We start from the raw sequence: 14,691 nt of genomic DNA, 5'->3' as shown, positions 1-14,691 counted from the left end.
GTTGTTTTCTTCAGTGGACTTCCCCCCATAAAATAATTGCTCATATGTATTTTCTAAGGAATTGTTTTCTACAGTCAATTTTTATTCTTCCTTTTCCAAGCTATTTACTGTCTCTTGCATACTTTTCATTTTTTTTCCCAGTTTTTGATCCACCTCTCTTTTTTGACTTTTAAAATCCTTCTTAAACTTTTCCACAAAGGCAAAAAGCCTTTTTTGCTTTTTTTGCTCAAAAAGAGCTTCAGACCAGTTAATATACCCCTTTGAGGTTTCAGATATAGGTCTGCTGACAATGGTGTTCTCTTCTCAGTTTGTGTTTTGATCTTTCCTGCCCTCGTTGAATGAATCTGTGGTCATTGTCTGTTTGTACTTTTTACTCATGACATTTGCCTAATATCTGGCTTTTAAAATGGAGCTCTCATAGAAAACATTATGAAGTGCAAAATGGAAAATTTACATTACATTACATTTTATTGTAATTACATTACATTGAATTAAATTTACATTACATTACATTGAAATGCATTACACAAACAAACCCAATGCAACCATAATTAGTAGGGAAGTAGAAAAATGGGAAAGAATTTTTGCAACTAGTGTTTATGATAAAGGCCACATTTCTAAACTATATAGAGAACTGAGTCAAATGTACAACAATATAAATAATTCCCTAACTGATAAGTGGTCAAAGGATATGAACAGGCAGTTTTCTTTGCAAGAAATCAAATCAATTTAAAGTCATACAAAAAATGTTCTAAAGCACTATGATTAGAGAGATACACATCAAAACATCTCTCAGGTACCACATCACATCTATCAGATTGGCTAACGTGACTAAACAGGATAATGATATGTGTTGGAGAAGATGTGGGAGAATTGGACCACTAATTCATTGATGGTGGAGCTGTGAGCTGATCTAACCATTCTGAAGTGCAATTTAGAACTATTGCAAAAGGACTACACACGTGTGCATACCCTTTAACCCAGCAATATCGCTTCCAGGAATGTATCTTCAAGAGATCATAAAAATGGGGAAGGGTCTCACATGAGGTGCAGAGGTTGTTCTTACCCGTCGGGCTCCATCTCTTCCTCTTCCTCCTCTTCTACTTGTGAATGTTGCAAGATATAGGTATCCTCCTCCTCTTCTCTGGCTCCCGCCTCAGGAGTCTGCAATGGTATCTACCTGTAGCCTTCCATCGGAGCCTGGCTCCCACCGTCACACTGCCGGCGGAGCTGCTGCTGAACCTTGTAGGAATGCAGAGAAGAGGAGAGGTGAAGAGACAAGCTTTGTTCCCTGCCCTGTCCTTGACCTCATGCGAATTTTTATTATGAACTGTTGAGTCTGAAAAATCCATTTCAACTAGTAGGCAGCAATGTGTTTCTTCTTTAACCTTTTCCTTTTCTTCTGTGAGGAAGTGGAGGGATTTTCCAAGCACTGACAAATCCAGCGTTGAAGAAAGGCTATTGTACCCTCCTCAACATGATCTCAGAGGCAGATCCAGATCTAGTCAGAGCAAGTCCCTCAAGAGAGACTGGTTTTTTCTAGACTCGTTTTTGCATTCGCCTTCAGAGTTTACTTCAATTAGACTTAAGGAAGGTAAGCAGAAGCAGCTGCACCATCGGCAGTCATACTAGATAGCAGCATCACCAATAATCATTATAATAGCTGTCATTTATGCAGTGTTAGGACAGTGAGAAAGGCCAGGATAAACCCCAAGCCTGAAATGAAGTTGAATGACAACATTCACCTCTCATCAACAATAGGGTTAATAGAAAGAGATGTATATTTTCAGACATGGTTAATTATGAACTATACCTATTTGTAAGGAGAGATTTTATTTTTATTTTTGGTTAAGTGGAGAGGGAAGAGGCAAAGTTGGAAGCAGAGATTCTAAATGCTTATGGAATAAATAATTAAGAACTAAATATTGCCTTTAGAATCCATGGCATATTCTTTCAAATCTTTGTCCTGTTCAGTTCAGACCTGCAATTTCATTTTAGAGGGAAAAGGAAGCCACTGGATAGGTAGGTCAGCACTTACTCTACCACCTAAAGACTCAGAGTTGCCTGGAGCTCAGAGAGGTTAAGCTACTTATCCTAGGTCACAGAGCTGGTTTAACAGAGTCAGGATGATAGGGGACAGGTCCAAGCCAAGACCCTCACTCCTTACCCCAAAGTAATTTGAGTCCCTTTTGATTATGAGCCATGGAAGCTCCTCTTTGAATTTTCCTCTGAATTCTCTTTGAATTTTCCCATAAGGTCCAGGTTCTGGAGTTTGCCTGAGGCATCTACCCACCCCAGTAATCCTTTCACTGTAGCCATGCCCAATTTCCCAATTCTCTGTTACCCCTAATTTAACAGAGGCCTCCATTATTTGTTTACCTCCCCTACTTGCCACCTTTAATCCTATTTAGATCCTCTCCTCCCTTGAATACATGATCCTGGTCCCTGATGTTTCAGGTCTTTCTCTGTTACCTCCCAGTCACCCCAAAATACTGGACCACTCCTAGATACTTCCCAATGTCTTTCTGTAGGTAAGATACATCCTGCCTCCATTAAAGTGATCAGATTCCTTAAGAGTCTAGACTACGATTGAGATTCAATCTGGCCAATATTGCAGATTTTTAGAATCACATCCAATCATTGTTGGTATACTAATACACCTTGTCTTTGCCTGAAAGAAGGCTTGGGTCGAATTCATTCTGCAAGAACCCACAAATTTCTCTTTTGGGGTCCTAGCAACTGTAAACCTCAATAAGAATATGAACTCAAGTCTTCCTGACTTTGAGACTGGCTCTCATTATACAAAACCACCTCTCATAAAGTTTTGCTCATGTTCACTCTTCATCCCATGAGAATGAAGTTGTGTTTTTTCACTAATTTTTATTGCTGTTCGCTTACATCACCGTAGAATCCCATGTATCACTCACCCTCCTAAATAACAAATATAGTTTGCTTCAGAGAAAAAACTAAATCAGCATAACTGCCTGATACCTTGAGAACATCCAAAAACATGTGAAATGTGTAACCCCCCTGTATCTCCTACCTCCACCACGCGGTAGGTTAGGGGTGTCTTATATCTCTTTAATTCCAATTTGTCCTGCCTGAACTTTATAATTTTGTTAGATTTACTTTTGATTTTTTGGTGTATCATTCTTTCAACATTGTTATTACTGTGTGTTAGGTTTTTTTTGAGGGGAGTGTTCTACTTACTGTGAAAATTCACATAGATCTTGCCAGTGCTTCTCTGTATTCATCAGACACATCATTTCATACAGTGCAGTACTATTCCATTACATTCATGTACAGCAATTTATTTGGCCATTTCTTAATTGATAATCATCTGTTTGGTTTCCAGTTCTTAGCTATCATAAAATGTGCTACAACAAATATTTGGGAACATGTGGGAACTTTTTCTTTAATGAGAGCTTCCTTGGAGTGTAAGCCTAATTACAGAGTGTCTGGTTCAAAAGGCAAGGAGGTTTTAGTTACTTTATTTGCATAATTCCAAATTTCTTTACAAAATAACTATACCATAACACAGCTCCACCAGCAATGTATTATTCTGCCTATCTTCTGACCGTCCCTCCAACAATACTACCATTTTTGTCATTTTTGCCAATAAGCAGGGTATGATGTGAAACTTCAGAATTATCTAATTTGCACTTCTCTTATTATTAATTATTGGAAGTATTTTTATGTGGTTGTAAATACTTTGCAGTTCTTTTGAGAACTGTTTTGCCCAAATCCTATCATCTATTGGGGAATGATTATTGGTTACATGTATATAAGTATATGTATAATTTTATATTTTCAAATTTCTCTTATAAGGATTAGGTTTCCAAGGTATAGAAAAAGCATATACTCATGAAATACATAATAAAATATGTATATATATGTATTTGCATATATATACATATATGTATATTTATTTTCACATATATATGTGTGTGTGTGTGTATAATTGCTGACATACCTTGATTACTGTCAACCAGTACTAAGGTCCTTCTTAGAAAGACAAACTATTTTACACTGTGTGTTTGTTTCTCTCAAAGCTTGTAGAACATATGTATAGAGGTACACATGGGAGTTCATTGTAAGACAATGAACCCAAGGATGAACAGACAAAAAGAGGATTTCATATCCTCAGAGAAATTCCTTCTGACCCAACCTCCCTTCCTGGTTAACGATTCCTACGTCAGCTAAAATTATAATCTCTATATGGCTAAGCATGATATGAGAAAGGAAATTTATAATTGGGTAGATTGTAAATACAATAAGATAGGAGAATGTCAAGGTGTCAGTTGAAATTATAGATCCAGGATACCTGTGTTTCTTTTATCCATTAACATGACATACTATAACATAAGAAAACATAAGTCCCATTATTCAACATAGTGGAAGATTCAAGCTGTCTTCTCCTTTGCAGTCATAAACACACGAATCCTCCTGCTTAGCTTCATCTGGAATTGTAGTTGCTGAGACTGAGAGGGGCATTTTGACTTCACTCAGAGAGCAAAACAAAGTATGTCTGTTATGCCAGAACATGCAAAGCATTATGGGAGGTTAAGCTCAGGGTGGGGCAAATTGTTTCTCCTTATTGACCAGTCCATGTTTTAGGCCATTCTCAGGTCTTGGAGGTTAAAATGGTATGGGGAAGGGTCTACAATACCTAACCCTTATCAGTGAAATTTGATACAAAGATTTTTTTTTCCCATAAAGTACTATCCTTATTCTAGAGTCATTAATTTCTTTAAGTTTCACAGTTTCAAGTAATCAGAATTACTTAATTTATCTTTTCTAATTTCCTCTGTCTCATTTTGAGTTATGAACGGTATATGATCAATTCTTCTTCTAAAATTTTGTGTATAATCTTGAACATTAAGTTCATGCATCAGTTTAGAGCATATTATAGAGAGTGATGTAAGGTGTTACTTTGAACATTGTTTCTGCCAAACTAGTCTCCAGTATTCCTTGAAGGTTTTAATCATGTAGGGAGTTTCCCTCTGGGTATTATATGGTTTCCACGTTATTTGTAGTTCTTTCTGAATCTCTTTTGTCTAGTCTCTTCATTGATGGATCTCTTTTCTTTTAAGGAATACAAGATGTTTTTCATGACAGTTGTTTTAGAACATATTTTGAGGTCTGAAAATACTTTTATGCCTACATCTTTACTTCTTTTCATGATTTCCCTTGATATTAGAGATACTTCATTTTTACAAAATTTATTATTTTATCAAGCTTTGTGAAGTATTTTCTTGGTTATTTGATTGTTACAGCATTAAAACTATAATTTGATTTTGGTAACTGGCATTTTTATGATATTGGCATGGCCTAGCCATGACTGTTGTGTGTTCCCCCAAGTACTTAGAGTGTTCCTTCTTTTTTTTAAAGGAGTGTTCTGTAATAGAATGTATAGAAGTACTTTTTGTGCTTTGAGAAGTTGTATGCCAGACATTTTATGCATTTTGTAGTTATGTGGAATGGGATTTCATTTTCTATTATTGCTTCTTTTGTATTGTTGTTCTTATAATATTGAATTGCTGTTGGTTTTGGAGGATTTTTTTTTGTAGCCTTAAACTTTGCTGATTGTTAATTGTCTCAATTAGTATCTTCACAAAGTACTCGGTTTTTTACAGAAAACCATCACATCATCAGCAAAGAGGGATACTTTTATCTCCTCTATATATGTCTTTATTCCTTCAATTTCTTTCCTTTATCTTATTGCTATCACTCGTACTTGCACTACTGTAACAAATAATGGTGGGGAGAGTGGGCATCTTGACTTCACTCCTATATTTAATGGGGCAGGTTTTATTTGCAAATGATGACTGCTTTAATTTTTAGAGTCTTTTTATGATATTAGAGTATTTAACATTTAAATATTGTTATACTTCGTGAAATTCTTTCTCTATTGAGATTATTGCATAATTTGTGACATTTGGGGTTAAGGACGATTAATTTGTTGATCATTTTCCTAATACTGAACCATCCTTGCATCCCAGGTGTGTGTGTGTGTGTGTGTGTGTGTGTGTGTGTGTGTGTGTGTGTGTTCCTCCTTCATTGCCAAGGAAGACCGTGCCATCAGAGAAATAATGACATGACTTGCACTTGACTTTCTTTTGATTGAGGGAGGGCTGATCATAAGGAACGCTGTATTGCATTAACCACTGTAATCTGATAAGATTTTGTTTAAAATTTTTGAGTTAATATTCATTAATAGTATTAGCCTGTAATTTTCTTTCTGGGTTTTACGTTATACACGTTTAGGTAGTAGGGCGATATTTGTCTCATAAACAAAAATCATCTAGAAAAATTTGTAAAGTATGCCTATTAAATGCTCTTTAAGAGTTTAATGCAATTATCCTCTGAATCTACTGGGCATATGGATTTTTTGGTAGTTCCTGTAGAGCTAGAACTCATTCCTTTTCTGAGATTCCATTATTTAAAATCTCTATCAGGCCTTCTGATAGAATTGATACTTAATTAGTTTTTAAGGCAACACTCTATTTCTTTTGTGTTCCTATTTTTATGAGCATATTACTGCACATAAAATATTCTAATTATTATTAATATTTTTACTAAATTATTAAATTTTTAATTACTTCTGAATTCTGATTGATTTAACCTTGCTCATTTAATGTTTTATTGATTAGATTTTCTACTCTCTCATTTTTTTAAGGACCTTAGCCTTAGCTAAGGACTTATCAATTTCATTAGTCTTTTCAAAATAATATCTTTTAATTTTGTTGATCATTCCTATGATATTTTGTTTCCAAGTATCTATTTCCCTTCTAATACTGAATAACTCTTCTTCTGTGCTAATTTTAAGTTAGCTTATTTATTGATTCTCTAACTTTTAAAATGAATATTCAGTTTATAAATTTGTCTTTTTCCATTTTGTTAATGTATGATTGTTAGGATATGGCTTTTCACTTGAGGACTGCTCTAGCTTCATCCCTCTGACCTTCATATTATGTTTCTTAATTATGTTTTTCTTTTATAATATAAATTGTATATTATATATTATGTGTATTATGTATATAAATTATATATTATGTATTATTGTTGAAAACATGTATTAGAAAATAATAAGTGTTAGTTATTTCTATAATTTGTTCTTCAGTTCACTCATTATCTAAGATTTCATTGTTAAATTTATTCGGTCAGTATACTTTGGTTATGATTTCTCAATCAGTTCTTTTCTTCTTACATTATGGCTTATAATGGATGAATTGATAAATTCTATCTTTTTATATTTGCTTGCAATATTGTGTGCCTCAGCACATGATATATTTTTCAAAACTTTTCATGTGGTGCAGAGGATCATGTTTATTATTTTGCTGTTTCATTTAGAAGGTGTAACAAGTCTTCTTATTTACAAAGTTTATTTGGTTTTGACATTAATTTTGAAAATTTTTGAGTTCCAAATTCTCTCCCTTTCTCCAGCCCCTTCCCCTGAAATTTGAAAACTGAAGCCATAAATCAGTTATACATATGACGTTATGCAAAACATACTTCAATATTAGCCAGGTGGCAAAATATAAACTAAGAAAAATAAAGTTTTAAAAGTATCCTTCAGTGTGCACTCAGAATTATCTCTTAGATGTTCTCTTGCATATATATATATATATATATATATATATATATATATATATATATATATATATATACATACATACATACATACATACATATATTCCCAGGTTTTTCTGACAACATTCCCTTCAAGATTGCTTATTCCACAATAGTGGTATTCCATCAAAATGATATATTGCACTTGGTTCAGCCATTCCTCAATTGATGAGCTTCTCCTCAATTTCCAATTCTGTGTCACCATAAAAAAGAACTGCTAACAATATTTTTGTGCATATAGGTACTCTTCCTCTTCTAAAAAATGAATCTCTGCATGGTACAGGTCTTTTATTGGTACTTCTAGGTTAATGGATAAGGAAAGTTTTATAACTCACTGGGAATAGGTCTAAATAGTTCTCCAGAACAGTTGGACCAATTCACAATTCCGCAAACCATGATTCAGTGTCCCTAATTTTCTACATCTCCTCCAACATTTGTCATTTTTCTTTTCTGTCATGTTAGGCAATATAAGTGTGAGATGCTATCTCAGAATTCTTTCCATTTGTATTTCTTTGATCAAGAGCGGTTTAGAACTTTTTTTTTTACATTCCTGCAGATATCTTTGGTTTCTTCTTTTAAAACTGCCTCTTCATATTTTTGTCCATTTGCTAATTGGGGACTAGTTATCTTTTTATATAAATTTGGCTCTGTTTCCACTATATTTGAGAAATGAAACGTTTATCTGAGATATTTGATGGAAATTTTCCTTCCTTTTTCCTTCCTTTTAATTTTCCTAGATCTATTTTGTTTGTCGAAAAAGCTTAAATTTCGTGTAATCAAAATTATATTTTACTACCTGTCATCTTCTCTATCTTCCCTTATTGACATATCTGAAAAGAATTTTGGTTGAGTAAAATGAGACGAACCAAGAGAACAATTCATACAACAACACGTTACAAAAACAATTAGTTTTGAAAGGCTTACAAAATATGGTCAAGAAAATGACCAACCACAAATTCTGGATGACTCATGATGAATCATGCTGTCCACTTCAAGAAGGTTAGTGGTGATAAATTCAGAATGCAGACTGACGCATATCTCTTTTGGACATGTCTAATACAGAAACTTGTTTTAACTATTGTACGTGGGTCTAAAGGTTTGGCTTTTCTTTATTTATCAATGAATGGAGAGTAGTATGTGTAATACCTTGGGAAGGGAAGAAAAAAAGACAAAAATCCTGAAAAGAAAATTGAATTCCAAAAAGCAAAGAGGTTGTTTTTCACATTTGGTTATGAAGTTTTTAATCTATCCAGCTGTGTGCTTCCTAAAAAAGAACATTTTATTTAAGTGCGTAGGATAATCACTGCAGCTCCTCCTTGAGGTTCCTCCCAGCAAAACATTCTATGATCTATAGATCTTTTGATTTTCAGTGTTCCAAAATCCAGCCCTGGCATCTCGTCTCTTCAAGTCTCTCCCAGATCTAGGATTTTTTTTTATTCCTAGGGACCTTTAGGCCTCAAGACAAGACTTTGGGTATCTGACAGGAGCGACTGGGACAGGATGCCCATAAGAAACATTTATCCCCAAACCCTCCCCTCTTCACAGAGTGCAGAGGACAAGAGAACCTACCCCCAGCTTCTAATGTCACTATACTCCAGCTGTTCTTACTGGACTGTGTTCACACTCCAAATCTGACTGTACACCTTGTCCCTCAGTTCCCAGGCAGAAATATTTGTCTCTCAAGTAAAAAATTTAAGTACTGTTGAGTTGTCTTCAGATAAAATCACACCTGTTCAGTGAAAGTTATATGAATTTTTGAAGTTAGGAAACAAATGTTATAGAAATGCTCATGGAAATGAATATTTTCTGAGGGCAGAACAGGAAAGAAACTGACTTCTCTCGTAGAGAGTATCTAACAGTGAATGAACAACTGAGTACAGAACTCACAAAAACTTGGTCACGTAGAAAACTAATTGACAATTAGATACGATCACACAGAAATTAATGTCACTATGAGTCAGCCAAAACATATTAGAACAAAATCAAAAAATAGAAATAGATCATAATGGATAAGTGATTTAAATCTTATCGTAGTACTAGAAAAAGTTAAATACAAAATTCCCAGATAGCATATTTCAAAAAGAAATCACAAATGATTACCTGGGTGAACCAAAATGTGAAATGAAAATTAAAAAAAAAAACAATTATTTTAGTTCCTCATAAAGCAAGCTCTGCAAATTTTCTTAACCAAAGTCAAGAGCCCCAAATTTAAAGAACTACAGAATGGAAAAAAAAAGAAAGAGTACATGTACCAGGTAGTGAGTTAGCATCAGTGAAGATCTCAAAGCTATATTTGGAAAGGACAGGAGAGATCAATTATAATTTTCCTGAGTGAAACAACCCATCAAAACTGAGTTAGCATAGGAGAGTATAGTATTACAGTTGGGAAAACTGGACGTCAATGAATGGAATGCAACAAGGATATCTTTGTCCGCTATTCTGATAAAGACTTTTTAAATATTTCCTTATTGAATCCTCCCAATAGCCCTGTGAGTTTTGTGCTGTTATAGAAGGGAAAACTTCCAGTTATTCATGAAGAATGTTCTTCACCTTAGTAGATTCTTTAAACCTTAAACATTGGAGTCAAGAGAAACATGGCGAGATATATAGAAAAGAAAATCTAATGAAACATTTATATGCAAATGGGGAGAAAAATACACATCTTCTTAGAACTCTGTCATATTCAGTGATCCCAGAGGATGTAAAGAGAACTTGAGGTTACTTTTGAGAATTCTGATTATATTAAAAAATACAAGATAAAGAAAAAGGAAAGGAATAAATAGCCTAGGAAAGAAAGAGGGATAAGAAAGGAGGAAATAACCATTTCACATAATCAGGGAGTGAGAAGACTAAACAAATGTGAAGCAAGTATACTACCATCATTTTTTCATCTGAAATAAATAGGGGTTAAATACATATATGCATGTACAAATCAAGCATGCAAACTGAATTTGGTGTGGATATGCATGCAACTCGAGCTGCGCTCATGCCTCTCTCTGCTGCCCCAAATCCATCCTTTGCCATCACTTAGAAGGAGTTTCACATATGTGGCTTCAGTCAGTTTTCCTTGATATTAGCTAGCCCATGTGAAAGCCATGAGAAATGAGAGCATCAATCGCATCTCCAAGAACACCCTGTTCATCCACTGCAAAGTGAGAGAATAGCTCCTTTGGATAAATCCAAACTATTACTTGAGAGAAATGCCCTAAAAGTCATCTGAAATGGCATCACAATTTCAATACAAAATACTGTACGCTTCTTGGACTCTGATTATTTGAAAATCAATCATGAGGAGATAATTTTTCAGATAATTAACTATTATTTAGGCATTCCTGTGTCAATTATCTAGTATTCCTAGAGGGGAAAGGAGCTTCCTGACAGAGTCATATTAATATGAATAGAAGAGATCAGCTGAGATGATAGAGCAGCAGGGAGAAGGACAGGCAAGCTCGACCCCTTGAAAGAACCACAAACACATAGAAAATGCACAAGCCTGAGTACTGAGTGTGAAATACAAGAACAATTCAGACTGATTCATTCTCCAGCTCAGGTCGGGATAGGATAGTTGTGACTGAGAGGTCTGGGGACAATGAAGAGAGACTCTGGCCCTTATTAAGCTTTGTGGAACTTTCTATCATTCAGGCTCAATGACAGCCTGTGGATAATTGTGCACTAAGGTGAGAAGAGATACTGTTCAGGTCTACATAGAGGCGTTGTCCTTGTTCAGATGGAAGTATCATGGTCCCACTAAAGACTGTGCTCCTTGCTACTCAGGGCTAGGTCGTAGACCCAGTGAGAGACTGAGACAGGGACCTGTGCTTACTTAGGAGTGGCAGACTAATGTAAGGAGTCTTCATGGGCTCTAGGCTTTGTCCTCATCAGGGAGCACATAGAGAAGAAAGCAGAAACTGTGAGACTTTGACCAGAGGAGCTGATCAGTCTCAGAGTTTCACTGCTCAATCATTCTTGGAGGCTGTCATTGAATAATGCAACTAAGAAAAGCAGACCTAAGGGGATCCTAAAGTTCTGCCATCATGAACCTGTAGACCTTGCCCGCTAATTCACACTGACTTGAGTTCAGAAGAAGTTGAATTAGACTGAAACCTGAAAACAAGAGCATTAAATTTCAGAGTGCAGTCCCACAATGCACAATTCAGAATCACCCAGATCACACAGATATTTGAGGAAAAGGAAAGTTTGCAGGTGCTGTTCCTGATATACGGGAATACCGTGCCACTCAACACCCTAGGAAAGCAGCAGCACAATCCAAGAGGACACAAACATGCCCCAGACATTTTCTCTACAAGTCCGGAGAGCGAAGCACCAGTAAAAAGTTCAAAATCCAGAAGAAGGACCTGAAGAATAAGGAAACAAAAGAACCTTATCATAAAGGGGCATTAGAATGACAGGGATGCTCAAGCAGCAAACTCAGAAAATGTGAATGACTTCAAAACCTCTCTAGACAAAGTCTCAAAATAATACAGATTTTGGACAGAAATTTCCTCAAACTATATTGTTGTTTCGTCATTTTTCAGATGTGTCTGATGCTTTTGGCCCCTTTTGTGGTTTTCTTAGCAAAGATACTGGAAGGATGTGCCATTACCTTCTCCAGCTCATTTTACAGATGAGGAAACTAATGGAAACAGGGTTAAGTGAGTTGCCAAGGGTCACAGGACTAGTAGCCTATACACTGTACCACCTGTAAATATTAAGATGATCTAAATGAGGAGATAGTGACTCTATGAGACAAGCAATTATACTAATACAAAACCCAAAATAAATTGAAAAATCAACAGAAATTAATGTAAGGTATTTCATTGTGAAAAACATCTGACTTGGAAAATAGTTCAAAGAGAGATCATAAAAGAACAGACGGATTATCTAAGAACCATGATCATGGATGGATTCAGATTTTATATTTCAAAAAATCTTATATCTGATCAGACATGTTAGCATCGGGATACAATTTAGAAATGAGAAGGATCCACCAATCACCTTCTGAAAGACACCCCAAAATAAAAATCCTAAGTACATATTCACCCATATTTCAAGATTCTTAGTTAAAGAAAAAAATACTACAAGCAGCAAGAGAAAAGAACTGTAATGCCAGGTAGCCAATCAACATTAACCAAATTTAATGGCCATTATTATAAAAGTGGAGAATGTAGAATGTTCTAACATAGGAGGCAAGAAAATAAGCTTAAAACCAAGAATACCTCACCCAGCAACACTTGGTGTAAAGATAAAGTATGAAACTGATGATTGATTATTCACTGGTTAGTAGTTAAGAGTTTTGTAATTTATATCAATAGCCATTGTAACCCATTAAGTCTTAGATTTGGAACTATTTTGCTGAGGTCTTAGTGGGATGACACTTGAAAGGAGATAATGCATGTAACTTTGAGTAGTATAATATTTGATGGCACAATATACTTGTCCTTATAATTGAATCTGCCCTATATTTTGGTATATTTCTCATTGTTGTCATTCTCATGTGTGAAGTTATTGATTGTGTCTGTGATTTGTTGCTTTTCCCACTTATTCTTTAGAATGAGATTATTTAGTTTCCAATCAATTTTTAGTCTAACTTTCCATGGCCCTTCAGTTATTGCATCATAATCTGAAAAGAATGCATTTAATATTTCCGTCTTTCTGTAGTGGATTGTGAGGTTTTTATGCCCTCATACCTTGTCAGTTTTTGTGTAGGTGCCAAATACTGCTGAGAAAAAGATATATTCTTTTCTATCGAAATTCAATTTTCTCCACGGGTCAACCATATCTAACTTTTGCATTAGACACTTTATCCCCATCTTGCTCACTTGGTGAACCATTTCAGTCTTATCCTATTCTCTTCTCTAGTATCTGCAACCCTCTCATCATTTAACTAATGATGATTTGCCAAGCCTCACAATGGGGTCTCTCATTCCATGTGTCACTTTTGCTCTTCCAATTGTTCTGCTGAATGAAGGCAGAGAAAACCACAAAACTGTTCCTGCTGGTTACATTACAAACTTATGTTACAAAGTTTCAACTCTACTCTCATTGCTGCTTGTAAATTCTGCTACACCTGTCTTATCACCTCACTATCCCTACTCTCCACAGTAGCTCTCCCAAAACTTTTAATCCCTCCTCAAACTCCTCATGGCCTCCAAGCTCTCAGATGAGAATCTTCCCTCATCTTTTACAGAATATATTTCAGGTCATTCACCCTTAGCTTTTTTTTCTCCTATTTCCCTCTTCTTAAATGAAGGACATGACTCTTTTCAAGGTCTCATCTTTCACCACAATTTCACTTGATGAGGTGTCTTTAGACATTAAGTATGCCAAGTCCTGTACCTGCTCTGGCAAACCTATTCCACCCTGTCTCCTCCAGTGTATTGCTTCCTCTGGGTCAGCTAGGTGGTGCGGTGGATAGAGCACCAGTGCAGGAGTCAGGAGGCCCTGAGTTCAAATCTCGCCTCAGATACTTGACACTCATTAGCTGTGTGACCTTGGGCAAGTCATTTAATCCCAATTCCCTCATCCTGGGTCATCTCCAGTCATCTTGATGAATATCTGTTCACTGGATCCAGATGGCTCAGAGGAGACATGAAGCTGGTGACCTGCACAGCCCTCCCTCACTCAAAATAAAGTCAAGTGAAAACTATGTCATTATTTCTCTGATGGCATGGCCTTCTTCAGTATGGAAGGACGAACACACACATTGCTTCCTTTATCATCCTCATTCTATCACTTATTTTGAAACTTTCCCTTTCTACCAGTTCATTACCTACTGCTTACAAACATATTTATGCCTTCCCCTCCCTCAAAAAGCTACCACTCATTTCTTCAGTCTCCTCTATCAACCTGTACCTTGTCTCCTTTTTTGACTAAACTCTTTGAAATGTCTTTCTGCTACAGCTGCTTCACTTGCCACTTTCTTCAAACCCTTTATTATGTGCCTTCCAAACTTATCATTGCACCAATACTACTGTCCTCAAAGGTACCAGTGACCTCTTCGTTGCCAGATCCTATGTGATATTCTCAGCCGTCATTCTCCCCAACCTCTCTATAGTTTTG

General features: G+C 35.8%; 1 protein-coding gene across 1 annotated transcript in view; it reads right to left on the bottom strand.

The window, feature by feature from the left end:
* Positions 1-449: 449 nt before the first annotated feature.
* The window catches only part of LOC140515413 (uncharacterized), a 145,596-nt gene continuing 131,354 nt past the window's right edge, over positions 450-14,691 (bottom strand). The window contains exon 5 of the transcript XR_011971018.1: positions 450-1,242. The gene's annotated coding sequence lies outside the window, so the exon portion shown is untranslated. The remainder of the gene's footprint in view (positions 1,243-14,691) is intronic.

This window comes from Notamacropus eugenii, chromosome X, assembly GCF_028372415.1.
Source record: "Notamacropus eugenii isolate mMacEug1 chromosome X, mMacEug1.pri_v2, whole genome shotgun sequence".
Classification (NCBI taxonomy): Eukaryota; Metazoa; Chordata; class Mammalia; order Diprotodontia; family Macropodidae; genus Notamacropus; species Notamacropus eugenii.
The sequence above is the reverse complement of the archived record's forward strand: the minus strand, read 5'-3'. Positions and strand labels throughout refer to the sequence as shown.